The 19673-nt window shown below is 44.2% G+C and overlaps 1 pseudogene; it reads right to left on the reverse strand.

Annotated features, from left to right (window-relative positions):
* Positions 1-18923: 18923 nt before the first annotated feature.
* Positions 18924-19041, reverse strand: LOC126279282 (5S ribosomal RNA; annotated as a pseudogene).
* Positions 19042-19673: the final 632 nt, after the last annotated feature.

Consider the following 19673-nt stretch of genomic DNA (forward strand, 5'->3'; position numbering starts at 1 on the left):
TATAGTCTCTTTTCATAGTTTCACTAATTACTTCGCGTCATCAGTTTACTGTAACAATAAACATTTAAGCTTCAAATTGACATCAGCGACAGCAGTTAAAAGGAAATAAAAATATAGTAATAAAAAATACCAGTGTTCGAAATGCACACCATCTACTGCAATAAGCATTCGCAGTCCCTTGTGCAAGGACTTCCGGGCAAACTGAAGACATTCCTTCGATATCACTGCACCTGTTACTATACTGCCTTATTTTAAGCCCTCTTGGGTCATCGGAACTTGTTCATAGACATCATGTTTGAGCCCGGTCTAGTGACATCAAATCAAGCGGACGTGTAGCCCAACTGATAACGCCTTCCCGTCCTTCGTATCCAGCTGCAAGGAAAGAGGTGAACTAGTTTTCAGGATCCTGTAAAAGGCGAATGTAAGTATAAGGCACAGACAGACAATTTAGGGTCTTCTCATAATGACGTAACGAAAAACACAGATCATTTGGTTATTACCCACCGCCCCACAGGTTAGCGTTTAGCCAGCCACAAGCGAGTGTGGAGTCCAACACTCACAGTACAGGTACCACGTATATCTGCCTATTTCAAGTGGTACTTCTTCTGTAAGACATAGTGAGTATGTTTTACAAGTTAAGATTTCTTCAGTGAGTGAGGACCAGTCACGTACTCTCCAAGAATCCCGCATCAATCGTTCGCACTCCACTGCCTCTAATGTTCATTCTGTACAACCAGTGTGAATTCCCAACTGCTCAGTTACGCACATCTCTTAAATTTACCTTTCTATGATTTGTAAAGGTTGTTTTGTCGCTAAAGAGAATTATATGAAGAAAGAAATTATTGCGATAATGGTTCATCAAAATCGACTGACAGAATGCCACGCGTCTTCTGGAATCCTGCTGGTTAATCTGCTGGTGAAGTGACACTTGATAGTGACCGAAGCTATTGGAGCGCAAAATCGAATGACTCTCGGCTGACTTATTCCAGAAGCACTCGCAATTTCTCTGAACCTGGCAGGTGGATTGCGGTCAACAACTAGTCAAAAGTTCTATTTACTCACTTCGTTCTTTGTAGCTGTATGCCTTCTGTTTAGTATTCCTGTGCCCTTCCAACAGTTTTTTTGCCCATTGGCTGAACCGTCATTCTTCTTGGACAACATTTCTCGGGATACCTTTGTGCATACAGGTGAACTGTTCTCTTTACCTTCTTTGTGCACTCTCCATAAAGATTTAGTATATCTGGTTTCTGGCCTGTGAAAATCTTTTTTTTTTTTAATTAATAAGTATTCGGCACACGTGAACAATACAGAGAGAATGAGAGCTACATGTCCTCTGGGCCCCTTTTCTAAAGATATCGAGGCGGTGCAACACTCTGTGTCCTTAGCTGACGTAACATATTTCATTATTTGAATGCGAAGTTATGAACTTCTGCATAAGACAGAAATCAGATTGACATTCAGAACAGATAAATTCTAATGTCCCATATTTAACAAATGCAGTGTAACAGAACAGCAGTCAGGACGAATAAGTTTTCTGGAAAATACTCAGAGCACATTTATTTATTTAACGTATGGCATTTAAGTACATTTCAGTATTGGATCACGTTATTGTACATTACATTTATTCACAGACAAACACCTGGGGGTAGACGTTGCTTCACGTCCGTGGTTACAAACCTGAAATTGTCCCCACACGTAACCACTGGGTGGTGCTAAGAAGGCAACAAAACTAGCAGCCAGACAATCATTCTAAATCTCCTGGTTGTTCGAGAAGTAAATAACCGAGAGGAAATGACTCAGAGTACAAAGGAGACGCCACAGGAAGACCTTTGGTTTTGGCATTGGCCGGAAATGTAGACTCACAAAGTAGCGGGTAAGCTCACGTGTCGATTTGCAAGGGGGGCAGTGCGTTGGCGGTGACCATATATGGTCACACTCGAAGCCCCGCAGGACGGTTTCCAGTAGCGCGAGCGCGGAATGGGCAGTGTTGGTTGTCACACAGTTTAAAGTCGGAGGCGGCAGAGCTCGTGGGTGAGTTCAGTACAGATAGCGGTCCAAGAGGGACGTCTATGTACATCAGACCCGGTGCCTGGACTTGTATTATTGACTGTGGCTCTGCTTGGGCTCATACTTAGCTGCGTACCTCCCTCCATGGGATTTTGCAGTCAGGAGTAGTGTACTTTCATTCACGTCATTATCCAAATCTAGCCCAGACGAGCAATTAAAGATTGTAGTTATTCAAGTCTTCCCTTTGTTCCATTATTTCCCGACCTAATTTCATAACTCTTTCAAACTTTCACTTAGTCACCCCCACGTTTGCTGACTGGACGGACCTTATCCAGTCTCCAGACCACTCTCTAGATGCGACACTAAATATTGTAATTACTCTGAAGCTAGTAATCATATTCTGAAGACTGAAACACCACTGAATGTTACTAGCTCGGTGAGTGACGAAACTTAATGACATTTCACTCTGCAGCTGATTGTAAGCTGATCTGAATGTTTCTGGTGGATTAAAACATTGTACCAGATCGGGACTCTGATCCCGGAACATTACATTTTCGCGGGCAAGTGCTATACCGACTGAGAACTTTCGTGTAGTTTGAAAAAGAAGGAGCTACAGGCGGAAGTAAAGCAGTGAGGGTGAGTTGTTTGTCGTGCCTCGTTAGCTAGTCCTTTGCCGAAAGGACCTTTCTTCTTTGTCTCAGTCTGTCTTGAGGCCTCATCGCAAGCGAACGTGTTGCTGGTGAGCATCCTTTTTTCAGTTTACTGGATTACGGAACGTGTCCATACTTCCATCGAATGTCAGTTATGACGATACGAACGTGAAGGCAACAAAAAAATGTTCAAATGTGTGTGAAATCTTATGGGACTTAACTGCTAAGGTCGTGAGTCTCTAAGCTTACACACTACTTAATCTAAATTATCCTAAGGAGAAACACACACACCCATGCCCGAGGAAGGACTCGAACCTCCGCCGGGACAAGCCGCAGAGTCCATGACTGCAGCGCCTTAGACCGCTCGGCTAACCCCGCGCGGCGAAGACAACACAAAACCCAGTCCTCGACTGGAGAAATATCCAATCCGCCCGAGTATCGAACCCGGATCCCTTCGTTTAACAAATAGCCTCGCAGACCGTGCAGGTACCGAGGCGTACTTGCTGTGGAGAACTGCGCACTGCAGAAAGCAAGTCAAGTCAACCGTACTGCTCGATGAGTATTTGGCTATTGTACAGTTGCTTTTGTTAACGTATGTTATTTCAATATGTCGTCAGTTTCAGGAAGAGATACTCTGAAGTTCAGTTGTGGTCGTGACTGCGTGAAGCCTGATACATGAGAGTTCATAGTCGAGGTTAGAATTTTCTTAGGTAACATTATTAGTGTGAAACTTTCGCACTTCGCTACTGTTGCTTATGCGAAAGTTGAAGATTCCCAAACTTGCAGATATGCAATTGAAAAGACAAGAGGTAATATGAAATTTACACATGCTATGGAAGTGTAAGTGAGATCCAGATAACATACATAGGGTTGTGCACCATATAAGTATTTTAACTCCCCTTTGAAACCCCATGTGATCACCTAAGTCAAGAGTTAAGTGAATATGTTCGGCTAATTTCCGTTTATGAAGAGAGATTGGGTAACGGATACCACTTGCCTGTTGGCAATGGACTTAGGCAAGTTAAAGCAGCTTTGTTGAAAAATATTCCTTATTCGGAAGAACACCCTGCTGTGGTGCAGCAGTTATCTGCGATGTACTGCAACTCCACTGACTACGAGCTTGCTGAGTGCTAGCGGCGGTGTGCGGCCCAGTTTCTGCAGGCGAAAGCACGACGGTCGCCGTCAGGGTGCCGCTGACGTGTTTGTCCGCGACTGGCGGGTGAGCGCAACCCTCGCCAGTGACCCAGTGACGACAAACTATCTTCCGGAACGGAAAGCGAGATGGTCTCGAGGCTGAAAACTTAGAAATGGACACTGAGTCAGCACTTACCAATTTCAGCCAACGGAAAACTGTGCAGTTCTACTACCGAAATCCATACCGGATAACACAAGTGAATTGCAAACGGGTAGTAACGCATTTGAAGATTCTGTTAAGTCTCGTAAGAATGAGGGAACAAGAACAGCTGTTCCAGCTGGGGGTCGCACAACGAGAGACAAATCACGTCAAACCAATATGAAGGACGAAGAACAAACTCACGACATAAAATTCATCGCCAACAAATCCAACACCAGCAGGTGGTCCCACTCCAAAAAAAAGAAAATCTGAAGAAAGAAGTGAATCTTAGGTATACTGGATTGGGACACTGAATTGAAGACGAGGAGAAAAACAGACATCGACAGGAAACATATCCCTTCCAATGTTGACTGATACCGGAATCAGTCCATAGTCATTGAGGAAAAGCTGTACAGGAGGAAATGATCCCATGATTCAATGAAAGTTTAAATGTGGCTTTCCGTAACTTTGTAAACAATATGGTCAACAAAAAAGGATCTGACTCAAGTGAGGAATACAGATACTATACTGGATTTGGATTCTATGAAGGTCAAAGACAAATTTCGGAAATATGTAAAAATAATATTTCATAGGCAAGTAGTAGGTTAATATTGCAATAAACTGAAGGAGGATATAAATCCTGATACTAAAAATACTGAAAAAAGGCGAAATTGTGCTAATTATTTCAGTGGCTGTGTTCCATGTAAAGAATGTGACCAAAATCGATTAAACATGAGCGCTGTATATTTTACATTTGCTTTCACTTGTGCTTAAACTACTTTATTACAGGTGATTTGACATTCATTTACTCCACGTATATTTAACAGAATGTATTAAGTACGTCAAAATAAGTAGCACTTTATTTTAAGAAAAATCTGTAGCGCATTTGCCGCAATAGGTGGCAGTACCGGCTTCGAGTCCCGCCCCAGTATAATGATTATTAACCCACAAGAAAATTTTAATGTCGAAGCACTTGAAATTTCAAGACAAACCGCTCTGTGGACACTTACTAATCAACATCCGTTACATAATCTGGCTTGGAACAGCTTACGAGTTCAGTTGGTTTTTGCCTAGGGGGCCTGCCTCTCGTGAGAACGCTGTGCCGGTTTTGCCTGGCTTAACCTAGCAACAACGGAAATTAGTAAAAATTCCAGGTCACCCAGTTCCTCCTGAGTACTTGCTAACGGAACAGAATAGAAACTGATCACAATGATACCGGAAGTACTCTCCAACCCATACCAAGCTGCGCTTGAGGAGTATAAAGGTACACGAACTGATCAAACATATCTGAACACCTATGTGGACATAAATATGTGATGTGTATACCCTCCGCCTTCGTTACGAATTGAAATATGCTGGGAACACTTTCCGTGAGCAGTCGAAATGTCTCAGGACCAATGGCAGCCTATTCGTCCTCAAGAGCCGGTAGCACCTCGTTTCTGAAGTTATTTTTTTAAATATCACAATTAGTCGGCTAATTAAACAAATTAATTATAAATCACTGTTCAATAACAATGGTGATGTTACTGATGAGATTACCACTAAAGCAGAGTTGCGATACACAGTTTTCCGAACCTGTTTCACCAAAAACCTCGGTGTAGGGAAGCACCTTAATTCACTTAATAAAGGGAAAGCATCTATGTGGTTCCTTTCAGGGTATACTGATACAATAGCTCCACACTCAGTAATCATACACTACTGACCATTAAAATTAGCTACACCACAAAGATGACGTGCTACAGATGCGAAATTTAACCGAAAGGAAGAAGACGCTGTGATATGCAAATGATTAGCTTTTCAGAGCATTCACACAAGGTTGGCGCCGGTGGCGACACCTACAACGTGCTGACGTGAGGAAACTTTCCAACCGGTTTCTCGTACACAAACAGCAGTTGACCGGCGTTGCTTGGTGAAACGTTATTGTGAAGGAGGAGAAATGCGTACCATCACGTTTCCGACTTTGATAAAGGTCGGATTGTAGCCTATCGCGATTGCGGTTTATCGAATCGCGACATTGCTGCTCGCGTTGGTCGACATACAATGACTGTTAGCAGAACATGGAATCGGTGGGTTCAGGAGGGTAATACGGAATGCCGTGCTGGACCCCAACGGCCTCGTATCACTAGCAGTCGAGATGACTGGCATCTTATCCGCATGGCTGTAAGGGATCGTGCAGCCACGTCTCCATCCCTGAGTCAACAGATGGGGACGTTTTCAAGATAACAACCACCTGCACAAACAGTTCAACAACGTTTGCAGCAGCATGGACTATCAGCTCGGAGACCATGGCTGCGGCTACCCTTGACGCTGCATCACGGACAGAAGCGCCTGTGATGGTGTACTCAACAACGAACCTGGGTGCACGAATGGCAAAACGTCATTTTTTTCGGATGAATCCAGGATCTGTTTACAGCATCATGATGGTCGCATCCGTGTTTGGCGACATCGCGGTGAACGCACATTGGAAGCGTGTATTCGTCATCGCCATACTGGCGTATCACCCGGCGTGATGGTACGGAGTGCCATTGGTTACACGTCTCGGTCACCTCTTGTTTGCAGTAACGGCACTTTGAACAGTCGACACTTCAGATGTTGTACGACCCGCGGCTCTACTCTTCATTCGAGCCCTTCGATCCCTACATTTCAGCAGTATAATGCACGATCGCATGTTGCAGGTCCTGTACGGGCCTTTCTGGAAACAGAAAATGTTCTACTACTGCACTGACCAGTACATTCTCCAGATGTCTCACCAATTTAAAACGTCTGGTCAATGGTGGCCGAGCAACTGGCTCGTCACAAATACGCCAGTCACTACTCTTGATGAACTGTGGTATCGTGTTGAGGCAGCATGGCCAGCTGTACCTGTACACGCCATCCAATCTCTGTTTGACTCAATGCCCAGGGGTATCAAGGCCGTTATTACAGCCAAAGGTGGTTGTTCTGGGTACTGATTCCTCAGGATCTATGCATCCAAATTGCGAGAAAATGTAATCACATGTCAGTTCTAGTATAATATATTTGTACAATGAATACCCGTTTATCATTTGTATTTCCTCTTGGTGTAGCAATGTTAATGAACTGTAGAGTATAAAACCGCTCGCTCACCGTAAGATCTGTACCTAAAGACCGCAAAGTTGCAAAAGTCACACAAATACGCAGAAATGGAAATAGGAGTAAACCGCTGAATTACAGAACCACATCCCTCACGTTGCTCTGCAGTACAATTTTTGAACATATAATGTGTTCGAACACTATGAACTACATCGAAGTAAACAATTTACCGACAAACAGGCAAAACGGATTAAGAAATTATCGTTCTTGCAAAACACAAGTAGCTCTTTATTCTCACCAAGTAATGAGTGCTATCGACAGGAGATTCAAATTGATTCCATATTTTTAGATTTCCAAATGATTTTTGACACCATTCGTCACAAACAAATTCTAATAAAACTGCTTACATATGGATTATCGCCCGAGTTGTGGGAATGAATTCGTCAGTTCCTGTTAGAAAGGTCACAGTTCGTAGTTATTGTGAAGTAAAACAGAAGTGACATCTGGAGTTTCCTACAGATATGTTATAAGACCTTTGGTGCTACTGATCTGTATAAAATAGTTAGGAGACAATATGAGGGGCCCTTTTAGATTGTTCGCCGATGATGTCATTTATCGCCTTGTAACGTCAAAAATGGCTCTGAGCACTATGGGACTTAACATCTATGGTCATCAGTCCCCTAGAACTTAGAACTACTTAAACCTAACTAACCTAAGGACATCACACAACACCCAGCCATCACGAGGCAGAGAAAATCCCTGACCCCGCCGGGAATCGAACCCGGGAACCCGGGCGTGGGAAGCGAGAACGCTACCGCACGACCACGAGATGTGGGCCCTTGTAAAGTCATCAGATGATCAAAACCAGTTACAAAATTGCAATGGACTCTAAATAATGAAAATGTGAAGTCATCCACTTGAGTACTGAAAGAAATCGACAAAGTTTCTGTTACACGAAAGTCGCAACAATGTAAGGCTGCAAATCCAACAAAATACTTAGGAATTAATATTACGAATAACTTAAATTGGAACAATCACGTAGATAATGTTGCCCGGAAGGCAAAGAGTGTGGTTTATCGGTAGAGCTCTTACAAAGTACAACAGGACTTCTAAAGAGACTGCTTACTACACGCTTGTCTGCCCTCTTCTGCAGTATTTATGTACGGTCTGGGATACGCAGCAGATGAGTATTGACGGAGGACATCGAAAAAGTTCAAAGAAAATAAATTCGTTTTGTATTATCGCGAAATGTGGGATAGAGTGCCATGGATATGATACGGGAGTTGGTATGGCAATCATTAAAACAAAGGCGTTGTTCATGAAACTTCAATCATTAACTTTCTCCTCATAGTGTAAAAATATTTCACTGGCGCTCACCTACATAGAAATGATCACCATAATAAAATAGAAATCGAAGCTCGCAAGGTGAAATTTAAGTGTTCGTTTCTCCCGCGTCCTATACGAGAGTGCAACGGTAGAGAAATGGCGTGAAGATGATTCGATGAACCTTCAGCAAGGCGCATAATTGTGAACTCCAGAGTGACCATGTAGATGCAGAAAAATTGCCAGAGCAGTCACCCCACTAAGCTCTTCCCCGTTTCCATTACTATTGCATGTAATGTGGCACTGATTGCACGTTTATTTGAGTAAACGATAATGTTGTGAAGGAAGGCGGGCTTCAGCACTACTTGGCCACGTTTTGCCAAATGCAGAAGACGCCCGCCGTTGGCTCCTGCTAAGGAAGAGTCAGGGGCATTTCTTTCAGCTGAACACCGCTGTAGCCAGATGGTGCGATCTGGCTCGGCAGAAAATTCTAACCACGAGTCTCTCTCATTTCTCCCTCATCCGCAGTCGTAAACGAGTTGCGTGGCTCCCGGCGGTAGGCGCTCTCCGGTCAGCAGGTGCGTCGAAAAGTGAGCTGTTATCGACATTGCTGCCACTTTGCAGCATACTACATCAATTCCATTCGGTTTAGACCCTTCTAGTGGCGACATTAATATGAGCTGTATCCACTTTGTGGTGGCTCGAGCTCTGCAGCAGACACTTTCAATCAGGTGTCTGAATGTCTCTGACAAAATTACAGAAGTTAGTGACGTTGGATGTTGAGATTTGGAGCGAAGTCGGCGTTCTAACTCCATTGGATTTCAGTCGGAACTTTGGGCAGCACAGTTCATTTCAGGAATACAGTTTTCCACAAGCTATCACCTCACAGATGCTGCTTTATGACAGTTTGCAATGTCATACTTATATAAACATCGTCTCCCAACTATTCACCAACTGTAAGCAGTAAACAAACCTGAAAAATGTGTTCGTATTCTTCTGCATTTATTGTTTTCTTAAGCGCAATAAGGGGACCACGCCTTGACCACGAGAAACACCCACCACACCGCAACACCACCTTCTCCATACTTCACTGTTGACCCTACACATAATGGCTGGTAACTTTTTCCAGGTATTCGCCAAACCCAAATCCTTCCATAGGACTACCACAGAGAGCAGGCTCACTTATCACTGCCGCGTGAAGTGGCCGCGCGGTTTGAGGCGCCATGTCACAGATTGCGTGGCCCCTCCCGCCGGAGGTTCGAGTCCTCCCTCGGGCATGGGTGTGTGTGTTGCTCTTAGCATAAGTTATAGTGTGTAGGTCTAGGGACCGATGACCTCAGCAGTTTGGTCCATTAGGAATTCACTCACATCTGAACATTTTGACTTATCACCCCAAATAACTCATTTCCAGTCATCCACTGTTCAGTAGCTCTTTCCACCACCTCGAGCGTCGCTTAGCTTTAACTACAGAAATACGTGGCTTATGAGAAGTTGCTCGACCGCTGTAGGCCATGCCTTTTAACTCCTTATGCCCTTACGCAAAGTCGTTGTTCAAGCTGGACTGTTAGTAGCGCTTTGAAACTCACGAGTGATTCCTTCCACTTATTTCATGGGATATTTTATAATCATTGTCCATATGGATAATCGCTGAAGCGATCCGTCCGCATTGCATTATATCTGTGAATTGTTAATGACATGTCCCTCTGATACAGATGATTTGTGAAAATGAGGCTACCGGGTGGAAAGTAATGTTCGATACGAGTCTTCCGCTTTGACCAGTGACGTAGCCGCTGGTATGACGTCATGTTTTGGTGGGTATTTGAAATGAATTTCTGTGCAACCTTACATCGTAACGATCGTAATCTTATTGGTTTATAGAGAAAGTACTTTCTTAATCTTTGCTGTTTATCTGAAAAGAAATATGGAGGCAATTGTGGGGTCTAGTTCTGCTCCTAATTTTGAAGATGTGAAAAATATTGGGAGTGGGGAAACACAGTTCCCCACGTTCGCTTCACTGTTGTGAAACTGGATGATGAACTGAGAGAACCAATGAATGCCATCAGTTTTTCCAGGCTGTTAGTTCCGAATATGTCTTGATTTACGAGGCTTTATTTATTAGAAATATTTAGCCATTTCCGTACATAATATAATCTACATTTATTCGCGAAGAAAATAATATTTCGAAGAATCAGTTTTACTATTTAAGTGTGATATGCTGACTTCCCACCATTCGATGTGGGAGCCATTATTGACAATAGCAGACTCAGGAAACCTTCCTGATAACGCATGCGAACCTATAGTTTACAGGTTACTTCTGTTGTGTGATAGTTTTGACCTCTTTCGTTGGGTCCTTTTTTCCATTGTATCGAGTGTATCCGCCGAAATTTCCGTCGATTTCTTTACTGGTAATATGTACATCTTTATTTGTTAGTTCCTCATGTTTTAAACATAGTGTGGTAGTATCCTACACTTTATCTACAGTATTCGTAAATTCGTTTTGAAATCTCCATTTGATATTTTTCATTTTAACGATAAACATATTTGTTTCGATTACTTTTGAATGCATTACGGGAACAGCAGTGATCAATGTCTTATAAATATTTACTATTAAAAACAGTCTTGATCACGATTTTTTTTAATAGTAAATATTTGTTTCGGGTTCATACTGTGTGTTCTAATGTCCACATATAGCGATAGAGTGTGTTTTACGATGTTCGATTCCTTTTTCCTTCTAATAGTTATTTCCTTATTTTATTCATTATAGTATTCGTACTTCGAAGCGTTTGTTTCGCGATGTGGTAAATTTTCTTACTTAAAACTATTTCTCTTTATCACCTTCACGAAATCGACACTTATATGACGTCACATTCGGCTTTACACTTACGACGTTTGTCGCAAGTTGACTACGTCACTCGCCACAGCCGACGACTCTTATCGGCCATGCCTCTTTGTCCGAGTTACCTGTGCTTGACATGGCCACCAAAAGCTGTTTACTACAGGCAACCGTTAGTTTTACATACCTTGATCTTAGAAACTCCTCTATCCATAACAGGAAAGATTTATTTCGAGTTTTCTTGGTACTTGGGTTAGGGTGGAATGAATTTCTGCTTCAGCATCTTGCCACTCGATGCCACACTTGGATCTCAGCTCTTCCACAGCTGTTACAAACTTCCACTGATCAGTCAGAAAATTATGACCACTTATCTAATGGCCCGTACGTCCACCTTTGGCATGCGTAACAGCGACGAGGCGTCGTAGCATGGTAGCAATGACGCCTTGGTAGGTTGCTGAAGGGATCTGACACCACACCAGCACACGACAGTCTCCCAATTCCAGTACATTCCCAGTAGGGAGGCAATGACCTCTGACGCCACGTGCAATCACACATGTCTTCGATCGGGCTCATCTGGTGAGTGTGGGGGCCAGCACATCAGTTGGAACACGTCACTGTGTCCCTCGGACCACTCCATCACACTTCTGATGCACTTTCTTGCTGAAAAATGTCACTGCCATCCGGAAGCATGATCGTCATGGAAAGGTGTACGTGGTATGCAACTAGTATACGATAGTCCTCGGCCGTGATGGTGCCTTGCGCGAGCTCCACTGGATCAATGGATGCCCACGTGGATGTTCCCCAGAGCATAATGGAGCCGCCACCAGCTTGTCTCCGTCGCACAGTACAGGTGTCAAGGAGCTGTTCCTCTGGAAGACAACAGATTCACGTCCTCCCATCGGCATGATGAAGAAGGTAACGAGATTCATCAGATCATGCAACCCTCCGAACTGCACCAACGTCCAGTGCTAATGGTCATCTGCCATTTCAGTCGTGCTTGTCAGTATCGTGGTGTTAACATTGGCAGATGCCTAGGTCGTCGTCGACGGAGGCCCATCGTTAGGAGTGTTCGGTGCACTGTGAGTTCAGACACACTCGTACTCCTCACAGCATTAAAGTCAGATGTTAGTTCCGCCACAGCCCGCTGCCTGCTCTCTTTTACCTGTCTGCCTAGCGTACGTCCACCTTTGGCATGCGTAACAGCGACGAGGCGTCGTAGCATGGTAGCAATGAGGGGAGAGCGCCCAATCCCACGAAGCCTGGACGTGGTTTCACCTTGATTTTATCACGTGCTGAACACACCTTCCACCACAGCACTCCTTGAAAATCCGACATGTCGTGGAGTTTCTGAAATGCTCGTGCCGAGTCTCCGGACCGTCACAACCTACCCTCGGTCAAACTCAGATAGATCACACGCATTCTCCACTCAACACACGATCAGCACGCTCACTGATATTAGATGCTCCGTCTGTGTGTCTGATTTGCACTCATTCCTCGCCAGGTGACGCTCTATCGCCTGGACGGGTTTGTATCGATGAAATGAAATGAAATGGTCGTACGGCATTGTTGACCGGGAGACACCATGCGGGGTGTTCGGCCGCCGAAATTACAAGTCCTCTTTAGCTGACGCAACTTCGTCGACTTGCGAGTCAATGATGATGAAATGATGATGAAAGACACACAACACCCAGTCATCACGAGGCAGAGAAAATCACTGACCCCGCCGGGAATCCAACCTGGGATCTCCGTGCGAGGGAAGCGAGAACGCTACCGCAAGACCACAAGCTACAGACTAATAGGTCGGTGGTCAAAAATGTATCCAAGACTCCAGGATTACATTCGCCCATGCCTTTTGTGATGATAGAGAGAGAAACTACTACGAGCCATAGCCCAAGATTTTCTGTTTAAAAGAAAACTGACCGAAAAGGTGAACTTGTGCGGAGAATTTACTGCTTGAGATATCACAATAACTGGACTCTATGGACTCTATTGCATTAAGACTACACAACAATGTTTTCATTTTTTCAGAAAAATCGAGGCTCTGGAGGGAAACGCAGCACTACCCAGAGGATTAAAAATAAAGCATCTCGACCCCGTTTTGGACGAAGATTTGTTACGTCTCGGTGGTCATTTGTAGACGTCAAGTAAACTACATAAGAAAGATGCCCACTTATTGTAGACGGAAACCACCATTTCATAAAACTTTTAATACTGCACACAAGCATTCGCTTGCTCCATCTTAGAGTAAGAACTGTACTTTTGGAGCTTCGCACCCCCTTTTGGACATTACACGTCCGACGGACGATGAAAAAGATTACTCATCACTGCCTACCACATAACACCGCACAGACACGTCCAAGTGACTGATGTTGTGACTGATGTTGTTTTGCTGGGCCGTTATATGTCAAAGTAGGAAATCCCATCTCTAATTGCTATGTTGCACTGTCTACCTGTGCTGGGATTAGAACCGTCCACCTAGCGCTAGCCGCCACGCAACAAAGGATCGATTCTTATAGGCGCTACAAAGGTTACTGGCGACTCGGCACTCTACCCGTCACCTATAGTGACAATGCTCAAACGTGCCAGCAGCCAATAAAGAAACTGTGGTCAACAATGTCCACCGATACGACTGGACAATACTTCGCTCAACAACTCATAACTTAGAAATTTATAGCTCCGCGTGAGGCTTCGTAGGAAGGATTCCCGTAATGAATGGTAAGAGCAACGAAAGATGTCTCAGAAAAGGACGATCGACTATAGACGAAGAGGGGTTACGTGCTAGTCAGTATTCAAGCCTCACTCAACTCAAATTGAGGTCGAATACTCACTCGAGCACAGTTCCGCTTGGGGGTGAGAATTACAGTATTGGTAATCGGACCAGGGCCTCTGACCCCAGCAGCCTTGACGAGAGACTTCAAACTTCGTCAAAAAACAGAATTCTGTAAGCGCTGGAAAAAGAAATACCTTATGCTCTTGTTAAACGCCCAGTAGGAGGAGGAGGAATGAGAATCCAAGTTGGTGACTTCGTACTCCTACAGGAAGAAGTTCTTCCACGGCAGTTCTTCCACGGCAGTTGTGGAAGAGAGCACGAGTGCAGAATCTTAAAGAAGGCGGAATACCGCACACGGCCATCCTTGTGACCGCGGATGGAAGCACGTCAGTGAACCACTGTAGACCAGGGTGCGGAGGATGGGAGAATCACTAACACGACGCCCCCACACAGCGTTATATCTCTGAATTGTTAATGACATGTTATCTAATCTCTGTGATTTAAACGCTCTGTGAAAGTATAGTTACTTATTTATTTATTTAACTACACGTCTAGTTCCGTAGGATCAAATTGAGGAGCAGATTTCCAATATCATGATTACCTGTGTTTGACGTTAAAAATTTTCTTTCCAATTGTCCTCCAACAGTCCCCGAGCGTCAGTACATGAGGTGGTCTTGATATAGCTGTGCTTGCTCCTTCGAGTTTCCCATATCACAAGGACATCTCCGACAAATATCTCTGATGCTTTTCTTTCTTAAGTAGCGTCCAGTAACTAGTCCAAGTTCGAAGCCATTGAATTTTCCTGCTCGATTATTTCTGCTGTTACTGCTTCCCTAGTGATATTAAAATCATCCCTGCCTCCTTCCACACTGGCGGGTACATCTCTTATCACATGTAATGTTCAATTCCGTAATATTGGTTCAAATGGCTCTGACCACTATGGGATTTAACATCTATGGTCATCAGTCCCCTAGAACTTAGAACTACTTAAACCTAACTAACCTAAGGACAGCACACAACACCCAGCCATCACGAGGCAGAGAAAATCCCCGACCCCGTCGGGAATCGAACCCGGGAACCCGGGCGTGGGAAGCGAGAACTCTACCGCACGACCACGAGATGCGGGCAATTCCGTAATACAATGAGTTGTTCTCATAGCGCGTAGGACCTCCTTTCTCCCAGAGTAGTGCGACACCTCCAGAGCAGTCCATAATTGAGACACCGAGCGAGGTGGCCCAGTGGCTAGCACACTGGACTCGCATTCGGGAGGATGACGGTTCAATCCGCGTCCGGCCATCCTGATTTCAGTTTTCCATGATTTCCCTTAATCGCTCCAGACAAATGCTGGGATGGTTCCTTTGAAAGGGAACGGCCGACTTCCTTCCCCGTCCTTCCCTAAACCGATGAGACCGATGACCTCGCTGTCTGGTCTCCTTCCTTAAACTACCCAACCCAACCCATAACTGAGACTGCACTTCCGATGCAAGATTTTGTGCACAAACTGTTCTCTCGATTATGTCCCACAAATCTTCGATTGGTTTCATGTAGGGCCATATGGGTATCCAAATTATTCTCTCGAATCGTCCAAAATGTTCTTCAAATCAGTCGCATCAGCACAAAAATTCCATCCTTGTTTCGGACCTTGAAGGACATGAATGCAAATGGTCCATGATCGGTTCAGCTAGAATAGAGGACCAGTCCATGTAAACACAGCCCACACCATTATGGAACCACCACCAGCCTACATAGTGCCTTGTCGACAACTTTGCTCCATGGCTTCGTGAAGTCTGCGTCACAGTCGAACCCTACCAGTAGCTCTTACTAACTGAATCGGGACTCATCTTACCAGGCATGGTTTCCCAATCGTGTGGGGTCCAGTTGATATGGTCACGAGCCCAGGAGAGACGCTGCCAGCGATGTCGTGATGTTAGCAAAAGCTGCTGTCGTGTTATTGATGTCGAATGTCGCCCCACTGTCCTAGCGGACACGTTCGCCGTGCACTCCTAATTGATTTCTGCAATTATTTCAGACAGTGTTACTTGTCTGTTAGCAGTGACCACTCTACGCAAAACGCTGCTGCTCTGGTCGTTAAGTGGACGCCGTCGGCCACTGCGCTGTCCGTGGTGAGAGGCAATGTCTGAAATTTGGTTTTCTCCCGCACTCTTGACACTGTCGATCTCTGAATATAGAATTCCCAGACGATTTTCGAAATGGAATGTCCGATGCATCCAGCTCCAATTAGCAAAGTCTGCTGATTCGCGTCGTGCGGCCATAATCACGTCGGAAATCTTTTCACATGAACCACCTGAGTCCAAATGACAGTTCTGCCAAAGCACTGCCGCTTTATAACTTGTGTACGCAGTACTATTGACATCTGTATATGTGCATTTCGCTAAACAAGGACTTTTGTCGCCTCGGTGTTTTACATGCTGATGTGGCTTGTTGAAATATCATTTGCCGTTAGAGGTATCGCCATAGATCTAATGCGTACGTATTATCTTTCTTGCTAACGTAAATGCGAAAACAGCATATTGCATCAATTTATTAATTTCAATGTGCAAACATAATGAGGAAGTGTGTAATGCAAATGGACTGACGAGCCTGATGTAATCACTCTGTCAATTCTGTTGAACGTAGATACATTCCAGCCACGGCTATTTTTTTGTCCAGCGCAGCATCGCTGATGAAGCAGATAATGTGTCCAGTGCGTTACTGCTTCATACATCTAATAAACGTTTAACCCGTTTCCGACCAGCGCGAACTGTACACTGTATTTGCTGTATCCCATTATCTCCATCACCCCTTTGTTTCGCAAATACATTGTGGGTGCTGATTACAATCACTCACTAGGGGACCCAGCCTCCTGCTAGCGGAACTGTTTCCGTATTGTCTTTTATCGGCACGAACTGAATAATTTATCTTTGTTCCTGCTAGCGCGATGTCAGACACGAGAAGTGAAAAATTTAAAATACTGACTTTCGTCATGTGATAACAATTTTAGTGATGGTGCTCAATTTTTTTATTTACCCAATACAATTAAATCACTGTAGAAAGTTAATACTCAGTACCACTCTACTACTATAGAATCTGGCACAGACTTAGAGGAAAATCGAAACGTTGTACTGTTATCTAACATAGGTAATGCCATAAGAGTGGAAAAGTGCAAGAATTATCGCACAATCAGCTTAACAGCTCATGCATCCTGGTTACTAACAAGGATCTGTAACATGACAATCATACTGGGTTTAGGAAAGGGAAAGGCACCAGAGAGGAAGTTCTCATGTTACGTATGATAATGGAAGTAAGAGTGAAGAAAGATCAAGACACATTCATAGGATTTGTCGACCTGTAAAATGCAGTCGACAGTGTCAAATGGTGCAAGGTGTTTCACTCTCTGATAACAGTAGAGGTAAGCTGTAGGGAAAGACGACTGATGTACAGTATGTACAAGACAAGGGGGAACAATTAGAGTGGAAAACAAATTACAAAGTGCTCGGATTAAAACAGGTGTAAGACAGCGATGTAGTCTTTCGCCCTACTGTTGAATCTGTAATCGAAGAAGCAATGACAGAAACGAAAGGTTCAAGAGTGGCATGAAATTGGAGGTGAAAGGATATCAGTCACAAGATTTGCTATCTTCAGTGAAACTGAAGAAGAATTACAGAAACCTTATACGGAATGAACAGTCCAATGGGCACAGAATATGGATTGAGAGTAAATCGAAGAAAGAGAAAGTAATGAGCAGTACCAAAAAAGAGAACAGCGAGAAACTTAAAATCAAAACTGGTGATCACGAAGTAGATGAAGTTAACGAATTCTGAATGATGGGCTCCATGTGGTTCCCAAGTTGTGCAGCGACCGTAAACCATCAAATTACCGAGTAAGCAGCAACCAGTGGCAAAATCATGTTTTATTTATTCACTTTTGCAAATCGATTTCAACTAACTAACAAAAATCATCGGTGCTTTCAACGAATATGTGCCCTGAGTAGTAAAACTGTCTTAAGCAGAGGTCAAACAACAGTGTATGTTTAAGCAGAGGTCAAACAACAGTTTATGTTTGACCTCTGCTTAAGACTGTTTTACTACCTAGGGCACATATTCGTTGAAAGAGCCGATGATGGCTGTTAATCAGTTGAAATCGATTTGCAAAAGTAGATAAATAAAACATGGTTTTGCGACTGGTTACTGCTTATTTGGTAATTTTAACGAATTCTGCTTCGTAGGCAGCACAATAGCCCATGTAGGATGGAGCAAGGAGAGTATGCGGACTAGCAAAAGCAAACAGGCCATTCCTGGCCAAGAGAAGCCTACTTCTTTGATTTGAAGAAGAAATTTCTGAGAATGTACGTCTGGAGCATAGCACAGTATGGTAGTGAAACATGGACTGCGGGAAAACCGCAATAGAAGAAAGTCGAAGCATTTGGTATGCGGTGCTACAGAAGAAGTTTGAAAATTAGGTGAACTGATACGTGGTTCTCCGCAGTACCGGCGAGGTAATTAATATGTGTAAAACAGTGACAAGAAAATGGGGTAGGATTATAGGATACGATTATAGGACCGGTGTTGAGATGTATGGGACTATCTTTAATCGCAGTAGAGGGAGCTGTAGTGAGTAAAAACGGTAGAGAAAGACAGAGATTGGAACACATCCAGCATATAACTGAGGACGTGGGTTACAAGTGCTACACTGAGATAAAAAGGCTGGCAAAGGAAAGGAATTCTTAGCGGGACACATCAAAACAAAAAAACTAGAACTACTCCCGAACAGGTCATGGAGGCACAACGGTAGCGACCGGCCACCGCGTCATCCTCGGCCCATAGGATTCACTGGATGCGGATATGGAGGGGCATGTGGCCAGCACACCGCTCTGCCGGCTATTGTCAGTTTTCGTAGCCACAGTCGCTACTTCTCAAACTCCTCAGTTTGCCTCACAAGGGCTGAGCGCACCCCGCTTGCCAACAGCGCTCAGCAGACCGGATGGTCACCCATCCAAGTGCTAACCCAGCCCGAAAGCGCTTAACTTCGGTGACCTGACGGGAACTGGTGCTACCACTGCGGCAAGGCCGTTGGCTTCAGAGGATGAGACGCCCTGCTAAACCCGCAAAACAGGACAGGTAGTTTAAATTGTGGAAAAGAGCCAAACCAAGGGACTGTCAGCTACACTCGAACATACTACTTTATTATCTGATCAAACATTACAAGAGCACAAAAAAGGTTTTTGTTTTAAACACACAGCTTTAATCTTTGGGAGTTAATTAAGGGCTAAAAACCACATAAATTTTAAAATGACTGAAAGCCAATAACTTATAACGCAAGCATAATCAGATATTTAAAAGGTAAGCCCTGGTAGCAGAGTGGTCAGCGCGACGGAATGTCATACCTATCGGTCCGGGTTCGATTCCCGGCTGGGTCGGAGATTTTCTCCGTTCAGGGACTGGGTGTTGTGCTGTCCTTATCATCATCATTTCATCCCCATCGGCACGCAAGTCGCCGAAGTGGCGTCAACTCGAAAGACTTGCACCAGGCGAACGGTCTACCCGACAGGAGGCCCCAGTCACACGACATTTCCATTTTATCTTACAACAGTTATTTATTTAGGCTGAAGGCCCAAGGAATCAGACACTAGAAGAGCAAACAAGTTAAATTCAAATCGGCTGAAGACCTAACACTTAAAGCTCCAAAACATTATTTTTTTAAAATACC

The sequence above is a fragment of the Schistocerca gregaria genome, chromosome 6, assembly GCF_023897955.1.
Source record: "Schistocerca gregaria isolate iqSchGreg1 chromosome 6, iqSchGreg1.2, whole genome shotgun sequence".
In the NCBI taxonomy this organism is placed as follows: Eukaryota; Metazoa; Arthropoda; class Insecta; order Orthoptera; family Acrididae; genus Schistocerca; species Schistocerca gregaria.